Here is a 20,607-nt window from a genome sequence, read left to right as displayed (position 1 = left end):
CTAAGGTACTGTATGTTACAGGTCACACAGAGGCACCAGCAGATGTAGAGACTCTGCCCCGTCACAGAGGAGCGGTGCATGCAGTAACCCGGTCACTAAGGTACTGTATGTTACCGGTCACACAGAGGCACCAGCAGATGTAGAGGGTCTGCCCCATCACAGAGGAGCGGTGCATGCAGTAACCCGGTCACTAAGGTACTGTATGTTACCAGTCACACAGAGGCACCAGCAGATGTAGAGACTCTGCCCCGTCACAGAGGAGCTGTGCACGCAGTAACCCGGTCACTAAGGTACTGTATGTTACCAGTCACACAGAGGCACCAGCAGATGTAGAGACTCTGCCCCGTCACAGAGGAGCTGTGCACGCAGTAACCCGGTCACTAAGGTACTGTATGTTACCGGTCACACAGAGGCACCAGCAGATGTAGAGGCTCTGCCCTGTCACAGAGGAGCTGTGCATGCAGTAACCCGGTCACTAAGGTACTGTATGTTACCGGTCACACAGAGGCACCAGCAGATGTAGAGGCTCTGCCCTGTCACAGAGGAGCTGTGCATGCAGTAACCCGGTCACTAAGGTACTGTATGTTACCGGTCACACAGAGGCACCAGCAGATGTAGAGGCTCTGCCCTGTCACAGAGGAGCGGTGCATGCAGTAACCCGGTCACTAAGGTACTGTATGTTACCGGTCACACAGAGGCACCAGCAGATGTAGAGACTCTGCCCCGTCACAGAGGAGCGGTGCATGCAGTAACCGTGTTCTAGGCCGCACGATACTGCAGTGTGTATACTGAACTCTATTAATGACAGAGTCAGATAAGGAAATAATATTATAGTAAATAAGCAGAGCTCTGGTAATCACAGAGTCTATATGGCGCATTACACTTCTGCTCCTTCACAGCAGGTAATATATATGTAGCATACACGGTATGTATAGGAGCGGACAAGCAGAGCACCAGCCGTATCCTGCTAGCAGGGCTCCGGGTATATACAGTGGTGAGTGTACAGGGTACTGCTCCTATATCGGCTTGCTATATGGTACAGCCGGTTAGCCACCGGTCCCAAAGCCGCCCAAGCCCGATATCACTGGAGCCTAGCTTCACCCGCTACTGACCCTAACTCGGTCAATGGATATGACCGCAACGCCTCACCCTAACCTGCCTCTGACCCTCAATCAGTCCGGTGGGACTTCGCCGCCTAACCCTATCTAAGATGTGTACAGCAATATGCACAAAGACGAGTGCGCACCTCCATGTGGGCGTCAGGGCTATTTATCACCTCTGTACCGCCCACAAGATGGAGGAACCACGTGTAGCCAGCCCCTTTGGCCAATGAGAGCCCTACACATCACTGATGATGTCACGGTGGCCAATAAGAGCGTGCCACATCAATGATTACATCACCCGCCAATAGGAATGTGCCACATCACCGATGATGTCACAGCGGCCAATGGGGACGTGCCAGATCACTGATGATGTCACGGTGGCCAATGGGAATGTACACATCACCGATGATGTCACTGTGGCCAATAGGAACGTGCCACATCACTGACATGCTCAGATAATGGCAAAACACCCATAGGAATCCCGCACATGCTCAGTAGGCTCTTTTTGGCACTTAGTGTCAGAATGCCAAAAAGTCCTGGTCAGCATCTGTGGCTCAGAAGACCGGACCGAGCGACTTCGGGTACGGGGAGGAACTGCTCCAGAAGACAAACGAGAAGCCCCCGTACCCCGGTTCGTGTCACTGAGGCTGATGCACTGCTCTGTACAGCACAGTCAATGGAAAGATCGCAGCTTCTAGTCCCCTAAGGGGAACACTAAACACAATGAAAAGTGGAAAAAAAGGTTTTAAAAAATATGAAAAAAAAGTTCAAATTACTCCCCTTTTGCCCTATTAAAAATAAAACCATTAAAAAATACACATATTTGGTATCGCTGTGCTCAGAAATGCCCGATCTATCAAAATATAAAAGAAATTATTTTGATCGCTAAAAAGCGTAATGAGAAAAAAAATCAAAATGCCAGAATTCTGCTTTTTGGTTGCCGCAACATTGCAATAAAATGATATCAGAGGTGATCGAAACATCACATCTACAGCAATATGGTATAATTAAAAATGTCAGCATAGTGAGCAAAAAATAACAGAACACGCCACGCTCTCTGTCCCATTCAGTCGGCGTCCCTGCAATGTCACTGTGAGGGCCCATTGTCGCCATTGTAAGCCAAGGTCATCATGATCATCACTAGGTCAGGCCAGTTTCACACCTGCGTTCAGCGCAATCCGCCGCTATGTAGAATAGCGCAGTCCGTTAATGCGCTGCGCTATTCTCCATAGACTTGTATTGACGACGCACTGTACGCAAGTGTCTGCGTTGCATCCACAGGACAATACTGAGTCGTTATTTTGACGCTGCATCGGGCGGATGGAACGCTGCATGTAGCGTTTTTTGTGTCGTTAAAATATCGCACCTTGACGGATTCCGTTAGTATCCGCCAAGGTGTGTAATGATTGTCTATGGCGCCGTATTCCGCCGCAATGCGCTAAGCGTCGGAATCCGCTGACGGTTCCCGTCACGTTCTACTGAGCATGCTCAGCGTGTCCAGCAGAACGATCTAAATCGTTTAAAATTACTCCTGGTCCCTCTCCCCCCTCTTCCCCACTCTCTCTTTCCTACTCACCGATCACGGGTGCGGCACTGCACGGCTGTCACAAAGCTCCGGCGGCTTTTCCTCTTTTGAAAATGCCGGCCGCTCATTAATCCATCTCGTATTCACTGCTTTCCTCGCACACCGGCGCCCATGATTGGTTGCAGTCAGACCCGCCCCCGCGCTGAGTGACAGCTGTCTCACTGCAACCAATCACAGCCACCGGTGGGCGGGTCTATATAGTGCAGTAAAATAAATAATTTAAAAAAACCAGCATGCGGTCCTCCCCAATTTTGATACCAGCCAAGATAAAGCCACACGGCTGAAGGCTGGTATTCTGAGGATGGGGAGCTCCACGTTATGGGAAGCCTCCCAGCCTAACAATATCAGCCAGCAGCCGCCCAGAATTGCCGCATCCATTAGATGTGACAGTCCCGGGACTCTACGCGGCTCATCCCGAATTGCCCTGGTGTGGTGACAATCGGGGTAATAAGGAGTTACCGTATTTTTCGGACCATAAGACGCACTTTTTACCCCCAAATGTTGGGGGAAAGTTGGGGGTGCATCTTATGGTCTGACTATAGGGCTGCGGCCGGGAATGAGGGTGCTGCGGGTCATCGGGGGCACGAGCAGGCTGTAGCAGCAGCGCCTGCTCGTGACCACGTGGGCCCGCTCATTACATATGCACGCCTATCCTCCCGCCCATTTCTCAGTGCAGAAGCCGGCGCTGACAGGTGGGCGGGAGGACGAGCGGGGACGCGCGCATAGCAAAGAGCCGGCGCATGATCACCCCTGGCAATTACAGCCTGGAGTGATCATGTGCGGCTGTATTCACTGCCCCCCGCACGTCATCATCAGCGCGGGGTGCAGTGAATCAGTACAGTACACTCACCCGTCCCCGTGTGTGGAGCCGTCCCCCTGCAGCACGCGATATCTTCCTGTCTGTGCCGGTCAGCTGATCTGTGGAGGCTGCGAGCACAGCGATGACGTCATCACTGTGCGCGCCGCTAGTGTCCACAAAAATCAGCTGATCGGCACAGACAGGAAGACATCGCGATGCAGCAGGGGAACGGCTCAACACACGCAGGTCAGCGGCGCAGAGAGGAAGATGATCGGTGCTGGAGGGAGTGAGGAAAAGGTGAGTATAAACGTTTATTTTTTTTCTCTGTGCTATAGGATACAGGCCATATACCAGGATGGTATATGAGCACGATGGGGGCATATAGCAGGATGGGAGTATATGAGCAGGATGGATGGGGGGTATATGAACAGGATGGGGGCATATAGCAGGATGGGAGTATATGAACAGGATGGGGGTATATGAACAGGATGGGGGCATATGAACAGGATGGGAGTATATGAGCAGGATGGATGGGGGAATATGAGCAGGATGGATGGGGGGTATACCAATAGGATGGGGGTATATCAATAGGATCGGGCTATATCAATAGGATCGGGATATATGAACAGGATGGGGTATATGAACAGGATGGGGTATATGAACAGGATGGGAGTATATGAGCAGGATGGGGGAATATGAGCAGGATGCTGGTATATGAGCAGGATGGGGGTATATGAGCAGGATGGGGGTTTATAGCAGGATCATATACAAGGCAGGAGGATCATTACCAGGATGGGGTACCTTAGTAGAGAATTTGGGGACATTACCCCCATAACAGGGTCATGACCACATTTTTTGCTTAAAGTTTTATTTTCCCATTTTCCTCCTCTAAAACCAGGGTGCGTCTTATAGTCTGGTGCGTCTTATAGTCCGAAAAATACGGTAAATGGCAGCTTATAGCTGCCACTAAGTCTTAGGTTAATCATCGGGAAGGAACAACCACGGGAAGGGCAGTCTCCAGTTAAGGAGACCACCTATGCCAAACATGGTATCCATCCACAGACAGCCGTTTCGGGGTATTTGCCCCTCATCAGTGTGGAGTAGGAATCTGGCTAGTGGGACATTGCCTAGTAAAAGAATATTTCCCAGGGGGCATTTCTCTAGAATCACTGCGTTGAGAAACACGTGATGGTGTCTCCGCAGTGGTGGATGTTGATCTCCCTAAGGTCAACCATCCTTGCTCACATAGTCTTTTACTAGGCAATGTCCCACTAGCCAGATTCCTACTCCACACTGATGAGGGGCAAATACCCCGAAACGGCTGTCTGTGGATGGATACCATGTTTGGCATAGGTGGTCTCCTTAACTGGAGACTGCCCTTCCCGTGGTTGTTCCTTCCCGGTGAAAGACCTGGCTAGTTTCCTGCCAGCGTTGAGAAACATGTGATGGTGTCTCCGCAGGCCTTCTTGCTTTGAATATTTCCCAGGGGGCATTGCTCTAGAATCACTGCGTTGAGAAACACGTGATGGTGTCTCCGCAGTGGTGGATGTTGATCTCCCTAAGGTCAACCATCCTTGCTCACTTAGGTTAATCATGACAAGCGTCTCCCCGAGATCCCTTCCATGATTAACCTGTAAGGGAAAGTAAATAAACACAAACACCCGAAAAAATCCTTTATTTGGAATAAAAGACAAAAAGACACTTTCTTTCCCCACTTTATTAATCCCCAAATACCCAAATACCCCTCCAGGTCCGGCGTAATCCACACGAGATCCCGCGACGCTTTCAGCTCTGCTACATGAAGCTGACAGGAGCAGCCGTAGAACACGACCGCTCTCTGTGAGCTCCACGTAGCAACTGAAGTGAGCCGCGCAATCAGCTGTGCCCTCATTCAGGTGACCCACAGACACAGCTCTCGGGTGGAGGATTGCAGCTGTGGTCACGGGTCACCTGAGTGACAGCACCGCTGATCGCACAGCTCACTGTAGTCACTCAGGGGATTTGCGGTCACCTCTCTCTCTCTCCTCCCGACCGCAAATCTCCTTTCCTGATGAAACATTAAAAAAACAAAACAAAATGCAAAACGTTCTTTTAAAGGAATCTGTTACCTTTATTAGCACACAATTTGCAACCCATCCGTCACATGCGTCACACAGCGCAAGTATGACAGATGCCTCACAACGCAAATGTGAAACCGGCCTAAGTCAGCTATGACAAGCTTATTAGACCATGCTAGGAGCATGATCTCAGAGGCTTATGTCAGTGCAGTGCTGAGAGGTATAATCTATTGCAATACTGTTACACTGAAATGCAATATATCAGCAATCAGAGTAATGAAAGTTAAATTCCCATGGAAAAACTAAGCAAAAAAAAGTTTAAAAATGTAAGAAAATAGTAAAAAAATAAAATAAAAAATCATGAAATAAAGAAGAAAAATAATATTATATCAATAAATAAGTATATGTAAAATAAAAATATGCAAAAAATAAATATACACATTTGATATCTTCATGTCCAGAAAACCCAATCTATGAAACGTTTACATTATTGAAAGCATTTCAGTGAAAACAGTAAAAAAAAAAATAAAAAAAGTTTCAAAAAAATATGTTATTTCATAAAACCACTAAACAAAATGTGGCATAAAACACAATCAAAAAGACGAATGTAAATAAAAAGGGTAGAGCTGAAAACGTCCTCTTGTCCCACATAAATCCTGCTGCCAAAGAGCTCCATCAGCAGAAAAATAAAAAGTTACAGCTCTCAGAATACAGCAATGCAAAAACAATTCTTTTTTCTATAAAATAGTTTTTATTATGCAAAAACAGCAAAACATAAACACTATAAATATGTAACAAAATGTCAGGGTATCAGATGGAATAAAGAGAGTTCTTTTAAGGCCTCTCCACATATGCATAATTATAGAAGAAAGAAGGCGTGTTAAAGGGCCTATGTAGTGTATAAAAGAGAATAAAGGCTCCTTGTGAATATCAAAATGGTAATTTATTAGACAATCAAGTATAGACAAGGAGACAAAAATCATGATAAACATTAAAAAGACGTAAGTGCAGGAAAGAAGTCCCAGAAAAAGGTTCCCAGACCATGGGCCTCTGCCTCAATAGATACACAAAGTGGGTCAGCAGCATTCCCATACCATAAAAAGGAAAAACTAAATATGAGTCAGTGCTAGAATTGCCGCTTACCCATTAGTAAAGTTCAGTAGTGCTTTGGCAAATGCCAGGGCAGAAGTCCGGTGCAGGGGAAGGAAGCCCCAATGCGTTTCGCTGCGTCTGCTTCTTCAGGGGGCACTGGCGCAGACGCAGACAACATCAGTAAAAGACTAAAGAGCCATTCAAGCAGACAGAGAACTTTATTACCAAAATATATGTACAGAGATAGAAAACGAACATCTGAAGGGCAAGATGAGGAAGACACCAAAAGATGAAAGAGATACAACGCAAGCTTCAACTAAGAGTGGGAATGTTGAAAGATGCCAACCGGAACAAAGTAACTGAGCCAGAACAGATCAAGGAGCGATGGAAAGAATACATGGAGCACCTCTACAAGAACCACTCAGAGATACGGGAAGAAATTGAGACTGGAAATTATATCTGAATATCTTAAAGATGAAGTTGTTGATGTGATAAAGCTTCTGTCAAAAAGCCAAATACCTGGATGTGACATTATTGTAGCAGAGGTAAAGAGGTCTTCTGAAGCAGCAGTGGATGTCATCACACGCCTGGGTCAGAAGATGTGGATAACTGGTAAATGGCCCAAGGAGATGCCACCGACTGTGGAAACTATCGGACTATTGCGCTCATACCTCATACCAGAAAAATCCTACTGAAGATCCTACTAACATTAGGTGGATGATGGAAAAGCCCAAAGAATATAACAAGGAGATCTATTTCTGCTTCATCGACTACAGCAAAGCCTCAACAGTGATGACCACCAGAAACATCGGAACCATGAATGATAAGGGTGCCGAACCATAGGATCAGCCTCATCAGGAACCTTTACATCAACCAAGAGGCCACAGTTCGAACGGAAAATGGTGACATGGAATGGTTCAAACTAGAGAGAAGCATCAGACAAAGTTGCATCCTACCACCATTTCTCTTCTTGACTACTGCCGGGTATGACCGGGACATGTTTGAGATGGAAGGCGACCAACTGGAAATCGTAAAGGACTTAAATCTCAGATCAATGATCACTGAAGATGCAACGATGACACCAGACGTCAATAGGAGAATAGCCATGTGCTAAAGGTTAAGGGTATTATTGTGTTGATGTCCCTACCTTTTTAACCCCTTAGCGACTGCGAGCAGTAAAATTATGTCATAGTGGTCATAGTGTTAATCTCGCCAGGCTGATGCCGGCAGCCGGGGGAGATCGGCGCACAACTCAGCTGATTTGTACAGCTGACATGTGTGCCTGCCAGGCACAAGTGGAATCGCGTTCCGCCCATGCCTTTTAACCCCTTATGTGGCGCTGTCAATATGTGACAGCGCCATTATAATAGCGATCGCACTATAACTTTACTTACAGGCCAATACCGGAAGTTACATGACATGATCACATGGTTCCGATGGTTGTCATGGTAGCACAGGGTCATGTGAGGACTCCTGTGATCACATGACTCAGATCCTGTAAGAAACAGCTGAGTTCTGCTTGTTACAAGAGATGATCATTTCTCCTCATCTGAACGGTGCTGCTCTCATCGGAAGAAATGAATGAGCGATCAGACAGCTGATCCTTATAGCCCCCTAGGGGGTCTAATAAAGTAAAAAAAAGTTTAAAAAAAGTTTTGAAAAATTAAAAAATGCCTAAAAGTTCAAATCACCCTCATTTGCCCCATTGAAAATTAAAGAGTTAAAAAAATAAAACATTTACACACATTTGGTATCGCCGCGTTCAGAAACGCCCGATCTATTAAAATGTAAAATCAATTAATCTGATCGGTAAACGGCGTAGTGGTAAATAAATTTAAAACGCCAAAATTACGTTTTTTGGTTGCCACAAATATTGCAGAAAATGCAATAACAGGCGATCAAAACGTGTCATCTGTGCAAAATTGGTACGGGTAAAAACGTCAGCTCGAAACGCAAAAATAAGCCGTCACTGATCCATAGAACCCGAAAAATGAGAACGCTACGGGTCACGGAAAATGGAGCAAAACGTACGCCACTTTTTTTGGGCAAACTTCTGATTTTTTTTAACCCCTTAGATAAAAATTAACCTATACATGTTTGATGTCTATGAACTCGGACCGACCTGAAGCATCACATCAGTTTTACCATATAGTTAACTATGTGAATAAAATATCTCAAAAAACAATAGTGCATCGCACTTTTGTTGCAATTTTTCTGCATTTGGAATTTTTCTGCCGTTTACACCATATGGTAAAACTCAAGGTTTCATTTAAAAGTATAGCTTGTTCCACAAACAAACGAGACCTCACATAACCTGATTGACTGAAAAATAAAAAGATACTTCTCTCGGAATAAGAATGGCAAAAAAAACCCCAAAAAACGTAAAACGCAAAATTGGCCGGTCGGGAAGGGGTTAATATAACCTAATAAATGTTACATCTTTTAATTTCTTGGGATATGTTTCTGATTTAGTAGTCACTGGACAAGGTCCTCAAATCGAAAACACGGCGAAGACACGGCTCGTACATAGTCTGGTCTTTTCTGTAGTCACATAAGGATGTGGAACCTGAATGATAAAGAAACGAGACAGAAGAAGAATCAACGACTCCGAAATGTGATGGAGAAGGAAGTGATCAATTCTGGAACAGATCAAGACTAGTGATGAGCGAGCATGCTTGTCACTACTCGGTACTCGCACGAGTATCGCTGTACTCGGGCTGCTCGGCGGGGACCGAGTAATCTCGCGATACTCGTGCTTTACTCGTGGTCTTCATTTCTGCATGTTGGCGCTCTTTTGAGAGCCAGCCCTCATGCAGGGATTGGCTGGCAGACCACTGCAATGCCACAGCCCTGTTAGTTGTGGAATTGCAGTGATTGGCCGGCCTGCACAGCGTCACCGAGCATTTATATAGGCCGGCGCGCTGTGCTCTGCTCACAGCTATTCTGACAGTGAGTGCAGGGAGAGTGTCGCTGATTCAGGGAAAGGTTTGCGGCCCTTTATAGCTTTTTCAGTTGCAGGGCTGCAAACAGTGTGACCAAAAGTCCTTCTCAGGACTATTCTAGTTGTATACAGGCAGGCAGGGTATAGCCAGGTCGGCGTACAGTAGCAGAGTCCTTCTCAGGACTACTGTTGCTATATACAGGCAGGGTATAGCCAGGTCTGAATACAGGCTAGTGACCAAAAGAGTCCTTGTCAGGACTATTGTAGCAGTATACAGGCAGGCAGGCAGGCAGGGTAGTGGTGACCGTATACCAGCCTTCATATCTGGGGCTGGTGTACACAGTGTAAAACAGTCCAGATAGTGTCTGACTTGTCTGTACTGTAATTGTCGCTCCCCAAAAAAACCTGTTAGGTTATTATTGCGTCCGTGCTTGGTTTTTAAAACCGCACGTGTGTGCCTGTTGGTGGCAGCGTAGAGGTGCACTGGTGTGCGTTTACCAAACTATTATATAACGCACAAGTGTAGTGTATAATACACGTCAGTCAGCAGTGGCTGATAGTGTCAGAGTTCTTAATTTTTGCTCCTAAAACCTGTGTTAGGTTATTATTGCGTCCGTGCTTGGTTTTTAAAACCGCACGTGTGTGCCTGTTGGTGGCAGCGTACAGGTGCACTGGTGTGCGTTTTTACCAAACTATTATATAACGCACTAGTGTAGTGTATAATACACGTCAGTCAGCAGTGGCTGATAGTGTCAGAGTTCTTAATTTTTGCTCCTAAAACCTGTGTTAGGTTATTATTGCGTCCGTGCTTGGTTTTTAAAACCGCACGTGTGTGCCTGTTGGTGGCAGCGTACAGGTGCACTGGTGTGCGTTTTTACCAAACTATTATATAACGCACAAGTGTAGTGTATAATACACGTCAGTCAGCAGTGGCTGATAGTGTCAGAGTTCTTAATTTTTGCTCCTAAAACCTGTGTTAGGTTCTTAGTGCGTCCGTGCTTGCATTTAAAAACCGCACGTGTGTGCCTGTCGGTGGCAGCGTACAGGTGCACTTGTGTGCAATTTCCAGAAACTTTGATATAACGCACAAGTAGTGAATATACACGTCAGCAGTGCACAGCATTGCAAAATGCGCAAGGGCATTGGCAAGGAACAAGGAAGTGGACGTGATGGTGGTGCAGGCAGAGGCCGAGGTCGTGGGCAAGCTCTAATTTCGCCACAACAAAGGGCCACATCTAGTCGCTCGCACGTCCTGTCCCAAATTCTTGGGGACCGCAGCAGTACACCGCTCTTGAACCAAGACCAGTGTCAACAGGTTGTTAGTTGGATAGTGGATAATGCTTCCAGTCAGATTGGCACCACCACAAACACTCTGTCTTCCACACGGTCAAGTGTCAGTAGCCGTGATACTGCACCGCACATTTCTGAACCTGATCCTCCTTCCTACCACCAGGCTGAGTACACGTCCTCCTCGGACATTAATGATCCCACACTTGGACACTCGGAAGAGCTGTTCACGTTTCCATTCACACATTCTGGCCTCTCGCCAGCTCATATTGAAGTGGGTCATGAGGAGATCGTCTGTACAGATGGCCAAATATTTGAGCAGCCACGTTCTCACGAAGTTGGCAACGTGTCTCAACAAGTGGTGGACGATGATGAGACACAATTGTCAGCAAGTCAGGAGGAGGAGCAGGGTGCGGAAGAGGAAGACGACGTGGTGGATGATCCAGTAACTGACCCAACCTGGCAGGAGGATATGCAGAGCGAGGACAGCAGTGCACAGGGGGAGGGAGGCGTAGCATCACAACAGGCAGTAAGAAGCAGGGTGGTGGCCCCAGGCAGAAGTCAGGCAACCGTTCCCCGGAATAACACGACGACACAAGGTGCCTGTACAAATGTTAGGTCTTCACGAGTCTGGCAGTTTTTTAAGTTGGATCCAGATGATTCAAAAAAGGCCATTTGCAACACCTGCCGTGCCAGCATCAGCAGGGGTACCAAAACTAGCAGCCTGACCACCACCAGCATGATCAGGCACATGTCAGCCAAGCACCCGACTTTGTGGGAAGTACAACAGAGTCGAGGAGCAGTGCTTGCTGATGTCACTGCTACGTCTTCGCTGGTTGTGCATGCGAGCCAATCCTCTGTCCATGCTGCCTGCGAACAAGCCTCCTCCACTCCTGCACCTGCAGTTGCCTACGCAGAAAGAACACCATCATCAAGCACGTCCTTGTCCCAGCGCAGCGTTCAGTTATCCATTCAGCAAACCTTTGAACGCAGGCGCAAATACACTGCCAACACCCCACATGCCACAGTTCTAAATGCTAACATTTCGCGACTGCTTGCGCTGGAAATGTTGCCTTTTAGGCTGGTGGAGACAGAAGCATTCCGTGACCTGATGGCGGCAGCTGTCCCACGTTACTCGGTCCCCAGCCGCCACTATTTCTCCCGGTGTGCCGTCCCCGCGTTGCATAACCACGTGTCACAAAACATCACACGTGCCCTGAACAACGCTGTTTCACCCAAGGTCCACCTAACCACAGACACGTGGACAAGTGCTTGTGGGCAAGGCCGCTACATCTCGTTGACGGCACACTGGGTTAATATTGTGGAAGCTGGGACCCAGTCTGAGCGAGGGACGGAACACGTCCTTCCCACACCAAGGTTTGCAGGCCCTACCTCAGTCAGTGTTTCACCCACACTCTACAGCTCCGGAATGTCATGCTCTTCAGCCTCCTCCTCCTCCTGCGCATCCTCATCCACTGTGCCCTCCACACCAGTCACAAGCTGGAAGCACTGCAGCACTGCCTCGGCGAAGCGGCAACAGGCTGTGCTGAAGCTAATCTGCATAGGTGACAAACCCCACAATGCAGAAGAGCTGTGGACAGCTCTGAAACAGCAGGCAGATCACTGGCTCACACCTCTGAACCTAAAGCCAGGAAAGGTCGTTTGTGACAATGGCCGGAACCTGGTGGCGGCTTTGAGGCGAGGCCAGCTGACACATGTTCCATGCGTGGCCCATGTGCTCAACCTCGTGGTTCAGCGGTTTATAAAGTCATACCCAGAGCTGTCTGATCTGCTGGTAAAAGTTCGCCGCCTGTCTGCACATTTTCGAAAGTCACCTACTGCTTCAGCCGGCCTTGCCGGCTTTCAGCGCCGTTTGCATCTTCCGGCTCACAGACTGGTGTGTGATGTCCCCACGCGTTGGAATTCAACTCTGCACATGTTGGTCAGGATATGTGAGCAGAAGAGGGCAGTTGTTGAGTACCTGCATCACCTAAGCCGTCGGGAAATGGGTCAAACTCCACACATAACACCTGAGGAGTGGAGATGGATGTCAGACCTATGTACCATCCTCCAAAACTTTGAGGACTCCACCAAGATGGTGAGTGGTGATGACGCCATTATTAGCGTCACCATACCGCTACTCTGCCTTCTAAAACGGTCCCTGCTGAAAAACAAACATGATGCATTGCAGGCGGAGCGCGATGAGTTGCAGCAAGAAACAGTAGTGGGTGTGGGTGATAACACACAGCCCAGCCTCGTCTCATCACAACGTGCAGTGGAGGACTATGACGAGGAGGAGGATGAAGACATGGAGCAACTCTCCGGCCAAATTGAGGATATGACATGCACACCAGTCATATCCTCGATTCAGCGTGGCTGGCCAGAGGACAGGGTAGATGAGGAGGAGGAGGAGGAGGAGGAGGAGGACAGCATGTTCAGTCATCTTGTTGGTCAGGCTACTGAAGTCCTGGCTGTTAAGAGTCTGGCGCACATGGCTGACTTTATGGTAAGCTGCCTGTCTCGTGACCCTCGCGTTAAGAACATCTTGGCCGACAATCATTACTGGTTGGTAACACTGTTAGACCCACGCTACAAGGAGAACTTTTTGTCTCTTATTCCCGTGGAGGAGAGGTCAACCAAAATGCAGCAGTTTCGGAAGGCCATACTCACGGAAGTAGGCAAAGCATTCCCCTCACAAAACGCTAGCGGCATAGGTCAGGAATCAGTGGACAACCGAGGCGTACAGCCGAGAGAGGCACAAGTCCAATCCGCCAGAGGTAGGGGAACAGTCTTTAAGATGTGGGACAGTTTTCTCAGCCCCTCACGTACCACAGCCCCTGAGGTGCGGGGTAGTGCCACAAGAAATCCTAAGTTTGCCCAGATGCTGAAGGAGTACCTTGCAGATCGAACAACTGTACTCCGACATTCCTCTGTGCCTTACAATTATTGGGTATCCAAGCTGGACACGTGGCATGAATTGGCTCTCTACGCCTTGGAAGTCCTGGCCTGCCCTGCTGCTAGCGTTTTGTCAGAGCGTGTTTTTAGTGCCGCAGGTGGAATCATTACAGATAAACGCACCCGCCTGTCAACTGAAAATGCTGACAGGCTGACTCTGATAAAGATGAACAAGGGTTGGATTGGGCCAGACTTCACCACACCACCAGCAAATGAGAGCGGAATTTAAAGTTTGCCATGTACCTCCACTCACCCATGGGTACACTTCTCGACTTTGGATAATCGCTGGACTGCTCCTCCTTCTCCTCATGCGCCATCATGATGACCGTTACAATAGTTAGGTCTTTGTTTCAGGTATACCCCCAGTGGTAAATTTTTTCGCCCATTCTTTGCAGAATGGACATTACAACGACAGGAGACCCGCTCCTTTGCAATGGGAACAATGTTTTGAGGCCCTCATGCACGTCTCTACCCAGGGACAACGTGGAGCCTCCCAATTTTTGGCTGCCCTGCCTAAGGGCTATACTGAAATACACCCACTTCCTTAAAATGGACACTTAATGTTTTGAGGCCCTCATGCACGTCTCTACCCAGGGACAATGTGGAGCCTCCCAATTTTTGGCTGCCCTGCCTAAGGGCTATACTGAAATAGACCCACTTCCTTAAAATGGACACTTAATGTTTTGAGGCCCTCATGCACGTCTCTACCCAGGGACAATGTGGAGCCTCCCAATTTTTGGCTGCCCTGCCTAAGGGCTATACTGAAATACACCCACTTCCTTAAAATGGACACTTAATGTTTTGAGGCCATCATGCACGTCTCTACCCAGGGACAATGTGGAGCCTCCCAATTTTTGGCTGCCCTGGCAAAGGGCTATACTGAAATAGACCCACTTCCTTACAATGGGCACTTCAGGTTTACAGGCCATCATGCACGTCTCTATCCAGGGACAATGTGGAGCCTCCCAATTTTTGGCTGCCCTGGCAAAGGGCTATACTAAAATAGACCCACTTCCTTACAATGGACACTTAATGTTTTGAGGCCCTCATGCACGTCTCTACCCAGGGACAATGTGGAGCCTCCCAATTTTTGGCTGCCCTGGCAAAGGGCTATACTGAAATAGACCCACTTCCTTACAATGGGCACTTCAGGTTTACAGGCCATCATGCACGTCTCTATCCAGGGACAATGTGGAGCCTCCCAATTTTTGGCTGCCCTGGCAAAGGGCTATACTGAAATAGACCCACTTCCTTACAATGGGCACTTCAGGTTTACAGGCCATCATGCACGTCTCTATCCAGGGACAATGTGGAGCCTCCCAATTTTTGGCTGCCCTGGCAAAGGGCTATACTGAAATAGACCCACTTCCTTACAATGGGCACTTCAGGTTTACAGGCCATCATGCACGTCTCTATCCAGGGACAATGTGGAGCCTCCCAATTTTTGGCTGCCCTGGCAAAGGGCTATACTAAAATAGACCCACTTCCTTACAATGGGCACTTCAGGTTTACAGGCCATCATGCACGTCTCTATCCAGGGACATTGGTGAACCTCACAATTTTGGACTGCCCTGGCAAAGGAAAATACTACAAAGACTCACTTCCTCAAAATGGGCACATTAGACTCAAGAGGCCTTCATGTACGTCTCTTCTCAGGGACATCGGAGTGCCACACAATGTTTTCACGTAAAATCTTTCATGTATTAATCTCAAAAAGTAACATACACCAGCTCTATCTCACTATTGGGTATGTGCCCTTAACATTTCTGCCATGAAAAATCATTTTGGGGTCATTTTGGAAGGTTTTCTGGTGAGTCCGTAAAAATGGCGTAAAACGCGGACAAAATTGTTCACAGCTGTGACTTTTGAGTGATAAATGCTTCAAGGGGTCTTCCCCATGCTGTTGCCATGTCATTTGAGCACTCTTCTGAGACTTTTGTGCCATTTTTAGGGTTTCTCCATGCTGCCGGGAGGTCATTTCACAAAAATACTCGGGTCTCCCATAGGATAACATTGGGCTCGTTGCTCGGGCCGAGTACACGAGTATCTTGGGAGGCTCGGCCCGAGCTTCGAGCACCCGAGCTTTTTAGTACTCGCTCATCACTAATCAAGACATGTCACTGGAAGCAAAAATTACCTCCTTGTACGGATAGGTTGACAGGAACAAAAATAAAAAAAGTTTTGACGCCTGCAAAAAGAGGAGGAAAAACCTAAATAGTAAAATCCGTGTTATTAAGGGTTAATGCTTCTCTCCAATGTGTTAATTTTCGGATTCCTCTGTGGCACAGAAGGTGACGGCAGTGACCACTCCTGGCCCCGCTCTGGGCTTTATCTGCGGTCTAGGAGATGATGAGGACTTAGGACATGGCCTGTATAAAGTTTTACTCTCCTCCCCCCATGGTAACCGTCCGGTGCCGCCACCGCCGCCGCTGCTCACCGGCCGCCATCGGAGCAGAAGGTAAATTTGCAATGATCGCCTCATTCACAGGTTTAATCAAAACGAATTATTCCGGCATTTATCTTATTTTGCGATTCACAAACATTGCCTCCGTCGCTGGCACACGCGTTTATTGTTTATTCTCCATCCCCAGTGATGCAGATTGCCAAACCAAATCCTTTTTAGAATTTCTCTCTGAATAAGATATGGGGATGGGCTGGAAAACGTCCAAATGAATCTGCCAACAGCGGTAATCCACGGCTGCTTAGAATGCATGGCTGGCTTATAGCTTTAAGGGACGCCGCGCTGCATAGCAAACACCAGCAACGAGCAGCCACTGTGGATGGAGGGTAAAGTGATGTGTGTGCAGAATCCAATGGACTGCGGAGGGGCAGAGGAAACTTATACAAGGACCAATGAATCCTAAACCGCTCCTTCAATTACAGACCATCTGTAGGCAGAGGCGCAGCGATCGCCCCAGGAAAAGAAAGTCCCTGATACTAAGTATCTATTGTCAGAACCAAAAACTCCATCCAAAGGATAAGAAGTAACTTGCTGAACGCTGGGGGTCCTTGTGCCGCCCCTGAAGTAGCCATACTGCTTGGATCCGAGGTTTGCTGTGGCTCGAGGGTCAGCGGCCACTCGAATAAAAGGAGGAAATATTTACAAGGGATAGTTCTTGATGCCACCCGTGGTTCGCGGTAAGGAGTGGGGCAGCCAGATAAAGATCCCTCCACGAGTAGGGGAGGCCCCGGGACTGTGGAGATAAGTGGCGGATAGTGTTGTGCAGGCTATGCGGGCAGGCAGGACCCGGTGAAGCAAGTGTACTTACTCAGGCGGTGCAGTTGTTAGTGCGGCCAATAAGCAGACTCCGACACAGAAGTAAACCAAGTTTCAGGGTGCTGCTGCCACTCTGGGGAGCTCGTCCAGGTGTCCGTCCCTCGCTGGTATTGCTTAGTGGTCCGGAGCCTGCCTCCATGCACAATTGTGTAGATGTTCCTGAGTGACCCTTCGGCCTGAAGCTTTCGGGGTCGCGCTCAATATAGTGAAATAGTGGAGCTGTGCTCTCGAAGGCTGACACTTGGGATTTCAGTGGGCCGCATAAGCTGGAAAGCCCTATCCCCCTCGTTGTGTTGATGCCTTCGATCTCTGAGCTCTTGGGGAAAGGTCATAAAGAGACTATCCTCCACAGGTGAATTATCAGGTTGCGTGAAGCTACTCCCTGATCTAGGGTCCTGTACCCCGCTATGCTCGGTACCGGTCCGGTTACTGGACTTCTGGTGCCGACCGTTCTCCAAAACTAAGTCTATGCACCCTCTCTCAATGCCCTACAACCGGGTTTCCAACTCCTCTGGTCCCAGACCACCGTCTGCGATCCAACCAAGGTCACACAGGGAGCTCCAACTCCCTCCAGCTCCTCACTCTTTGAGGGCTACTACTCAACTGACTTCCTCCCTCCCACCAGTCTTCCTGACCCGTAGGCGGGTGGCCCTATTCCAGCTAGACCACCAACTGGTGTGCCTGACAGGGTGTGGTGTGAGGTGTGGTTAGGATTTGAGTGCTGATGGAAGCAATACCAGTGTGTTGGAACCCAGAACCATGGAGGGTGGGTTCTGCACCATGAGATACAGGGGTGAAGTTCCCTTTGACACCCTGATAGAGCCAGGGGCGTCACATCCTGACCACTGGGACCCCGGGATTCGCACTATGTCTTGAATGAAGTGGAGGTGCACATGCTCGGCCTCTGGAAATTGCAGAGGGTTGTACTTATCAGAGGCCGAGCATGTGCACCTCCCGTCGATGCAAGACAGATGCAGAGCTCTGTTCTCCGGGTTCCAGAGTCCCATTGCCAGAATCACTGAGGGTCTCTGTGAGCAAGTTATCTCCTAACCACAGCTCGATATTTTAGGCATAGACCTTTAACCCTTTACGACCTAGGTCGTACATATACATCCTAGGTCACCTCCCTCCCTATATTGTGGGCTTGCACTGTGAGCCCGCTATGTTTAAACCTATACATGTTTGGCATCTACAAACTGGTACTGACCTGAGCACTCATAATGCCAGGTCAGTTTTACCGTATAGTGAACATGATGAATAAAAAAATAAAAAATATTTCTGCAAATGCACCACAAAGGAAATTTTTCACCATTTTCCAGTACAATATGGGGCAGAATGAATGGAGTCATTCAAAAGTAAAACTCGTTCTGCAAATATCAATTCCTCATATGGCTATACTGACCCAAAAATAAAAAAGTTATAGCTCTTGGAGAAAGGGAGAGGAAGAAATGAAAACGAAAAATGGAACACCGTTGGGCAGTAAATGGGTTAAATTTAAAATATGACAGACGTACAGACATATACGCTTACAGTCATGGCCAAAAGTGTTGGCACCCCTAAAATTGTTCCAGAAAATGAAATATTTCTCCCAGAAAGTTATTGCAATTACACATTTAATTCCTTTGAATGAACTGGAACAACACTAAAAATAGAGGGAAAAAGGCAAATTGGACAAAACTCCAAACATGGGAGGGACAATATTGTAGGCAAATTTCCAAAACTCTTTTCTAAAAATGTGAGTAAACAACTATGCTTTAAGCATGTGTGGCTCCACCAAAATCTCCTGTGGCAAGTAACAGATGTGGGCAATATGAAAATCACACCTGAAAGCAGATAAAAAGGGGAGAAGTTGCCTCAATCTTTGCATTGTGTGCCGCAATAAGCATGGAGAACAGAAAGAGGAGAACAGAACTGTCTGAGGACTGGAGAACCAAAATTGGTGAAAAATATCAACAATTTCAAGGTTACAAGTCCATCTCCAGAGATCTTGATGTTGCTTTATTCACGGTGCACAACATAATCCAGAAGGTTAAATCCCATGGCACTGTAGCTAATCTCCCTGGACGTGGACGGCAAAGAAGAATTGATGAAAGGTTGTAACACAGGATGGTCCGGATGGTTTATAAGCCCCAATCAAGCTCCAAAGAAATTCAATCTGTCCTGCAGTCCAGGGGGCATCAGTGTCAGCGTGAAGTGTGGAGAAACAAAATTCAGAAATGTGTAATAAAAAAATAATCGCATTTTCGTCGCCATTTTAAGAGACTCGTAACGTTATCTTTTTTCGGGATCTGGGGGTCATTGATGGCTTATTTTTTGCACCCTGAGCTGACTATTTTAGTTATACCATTTTAGGGTAGGTGCAATGTTTTGATCTCCTCCTATAGCTTTTTATTACAATGTTGTGGTGACCAAAAAAAGTAATTCTGGCGTTTTGATTTTTTTTTCTTGCTATGCCCTTTACTGATTCGGTCACTTCTGAATGCGGTGATACCAAACATGTGTATTTTTCTTTTGTTAATTGTTTTATTTTCAATAAAGCAAAAAGGGGGAGGGGAACTTTAACTTTTGTATTTTTTTTAATTTTTCACATTTTTTAAACTATTTTTACTCTTTTTAATGCTTTTACTAGTCCTATTAGGGGACTTTAAGCTGATACAGTCCGATCGCTTCTGCTGTACACACTGTACTTCACAGGCACTATGTCATCAGCTGACCCCGACAGTCGTGGCAACTCATAGGCGCCTTGTGATCATGTCACGGGGTTGCCAATGGGGAGAGGGTAATGATGCGCTCCTCCCCGGCGCACGGTAAATGCCGTTGTCCTGTTAGTTGCACATGTCGGCTGATCAGATGTGTCTGGAAAGACGCCATGTGAGCCTGTATTACAGGGACAGACAAGACCTACAGTCAGGGCCAGAAATATTTGGACAGTGACACAAGTTTTGTTATTTTAGCTGTTTACAAAAACATGTTCAGAAATACAATTATATATATAATATGGGCTGAAAGTGCACACTCCCAGCTGCAATATGAGAGTTTTCACATCCAAATCGGAGAAAGGGTTTAGGAATCATAGCTCTGTAATGCATAGCCTCCTCTTTTTCAAGGGACCAAAAGTAATTGGACAAGGGACTCTAAGGGCTGCAATTAACTCTGAAGGCGTCTCCCTCGTTAACCTGTAATCAATGAAGTAGTTAAAAGGTCTGGGGTTGATTACAGGTGTGTGGTTTTGCATTTGGAAGTTGTTGCTGTAACCAGACAACATGCGGTCTAAGGAACTCTCAATTGAGGTGAAGCAGAACATCCTGAGGCTGAAAAAAAAGAAAAAATCCATCAGAGAGATAGCAGACATGCTTGGAGTAGCAAAATCAACAGTCGGGTACATTCTGAGAAAAAAGGAATTGACTGGTGAGCTTGGGAACTCAAAAAGGCCTGGGCGTCCACGGATGACAACAGTGGTGGATGATTGCCGCATACTTTCTTTGGTGAAGAAGAACCCGTTCACAACATC

This window comes from Anomaloglossus baeobatrachus, chromosome 9 (genome assembly GCF_048569485.1).
Source record: "Anomaloglossus baeobatrachus isolate aAnoBae1 chromosome 9, aAnoBae1.hap1, whole genome shotgun sequence".
Lineage (NCBI taxonomy): Eukaryota > Metazoa > Chordata > Amphibia > Anura > Aromobatidae > Anomaloglossus > Anomaloglossus baeobatrachus.
This window is presented reverse-complemented; position numbering follows the sequence as displayed.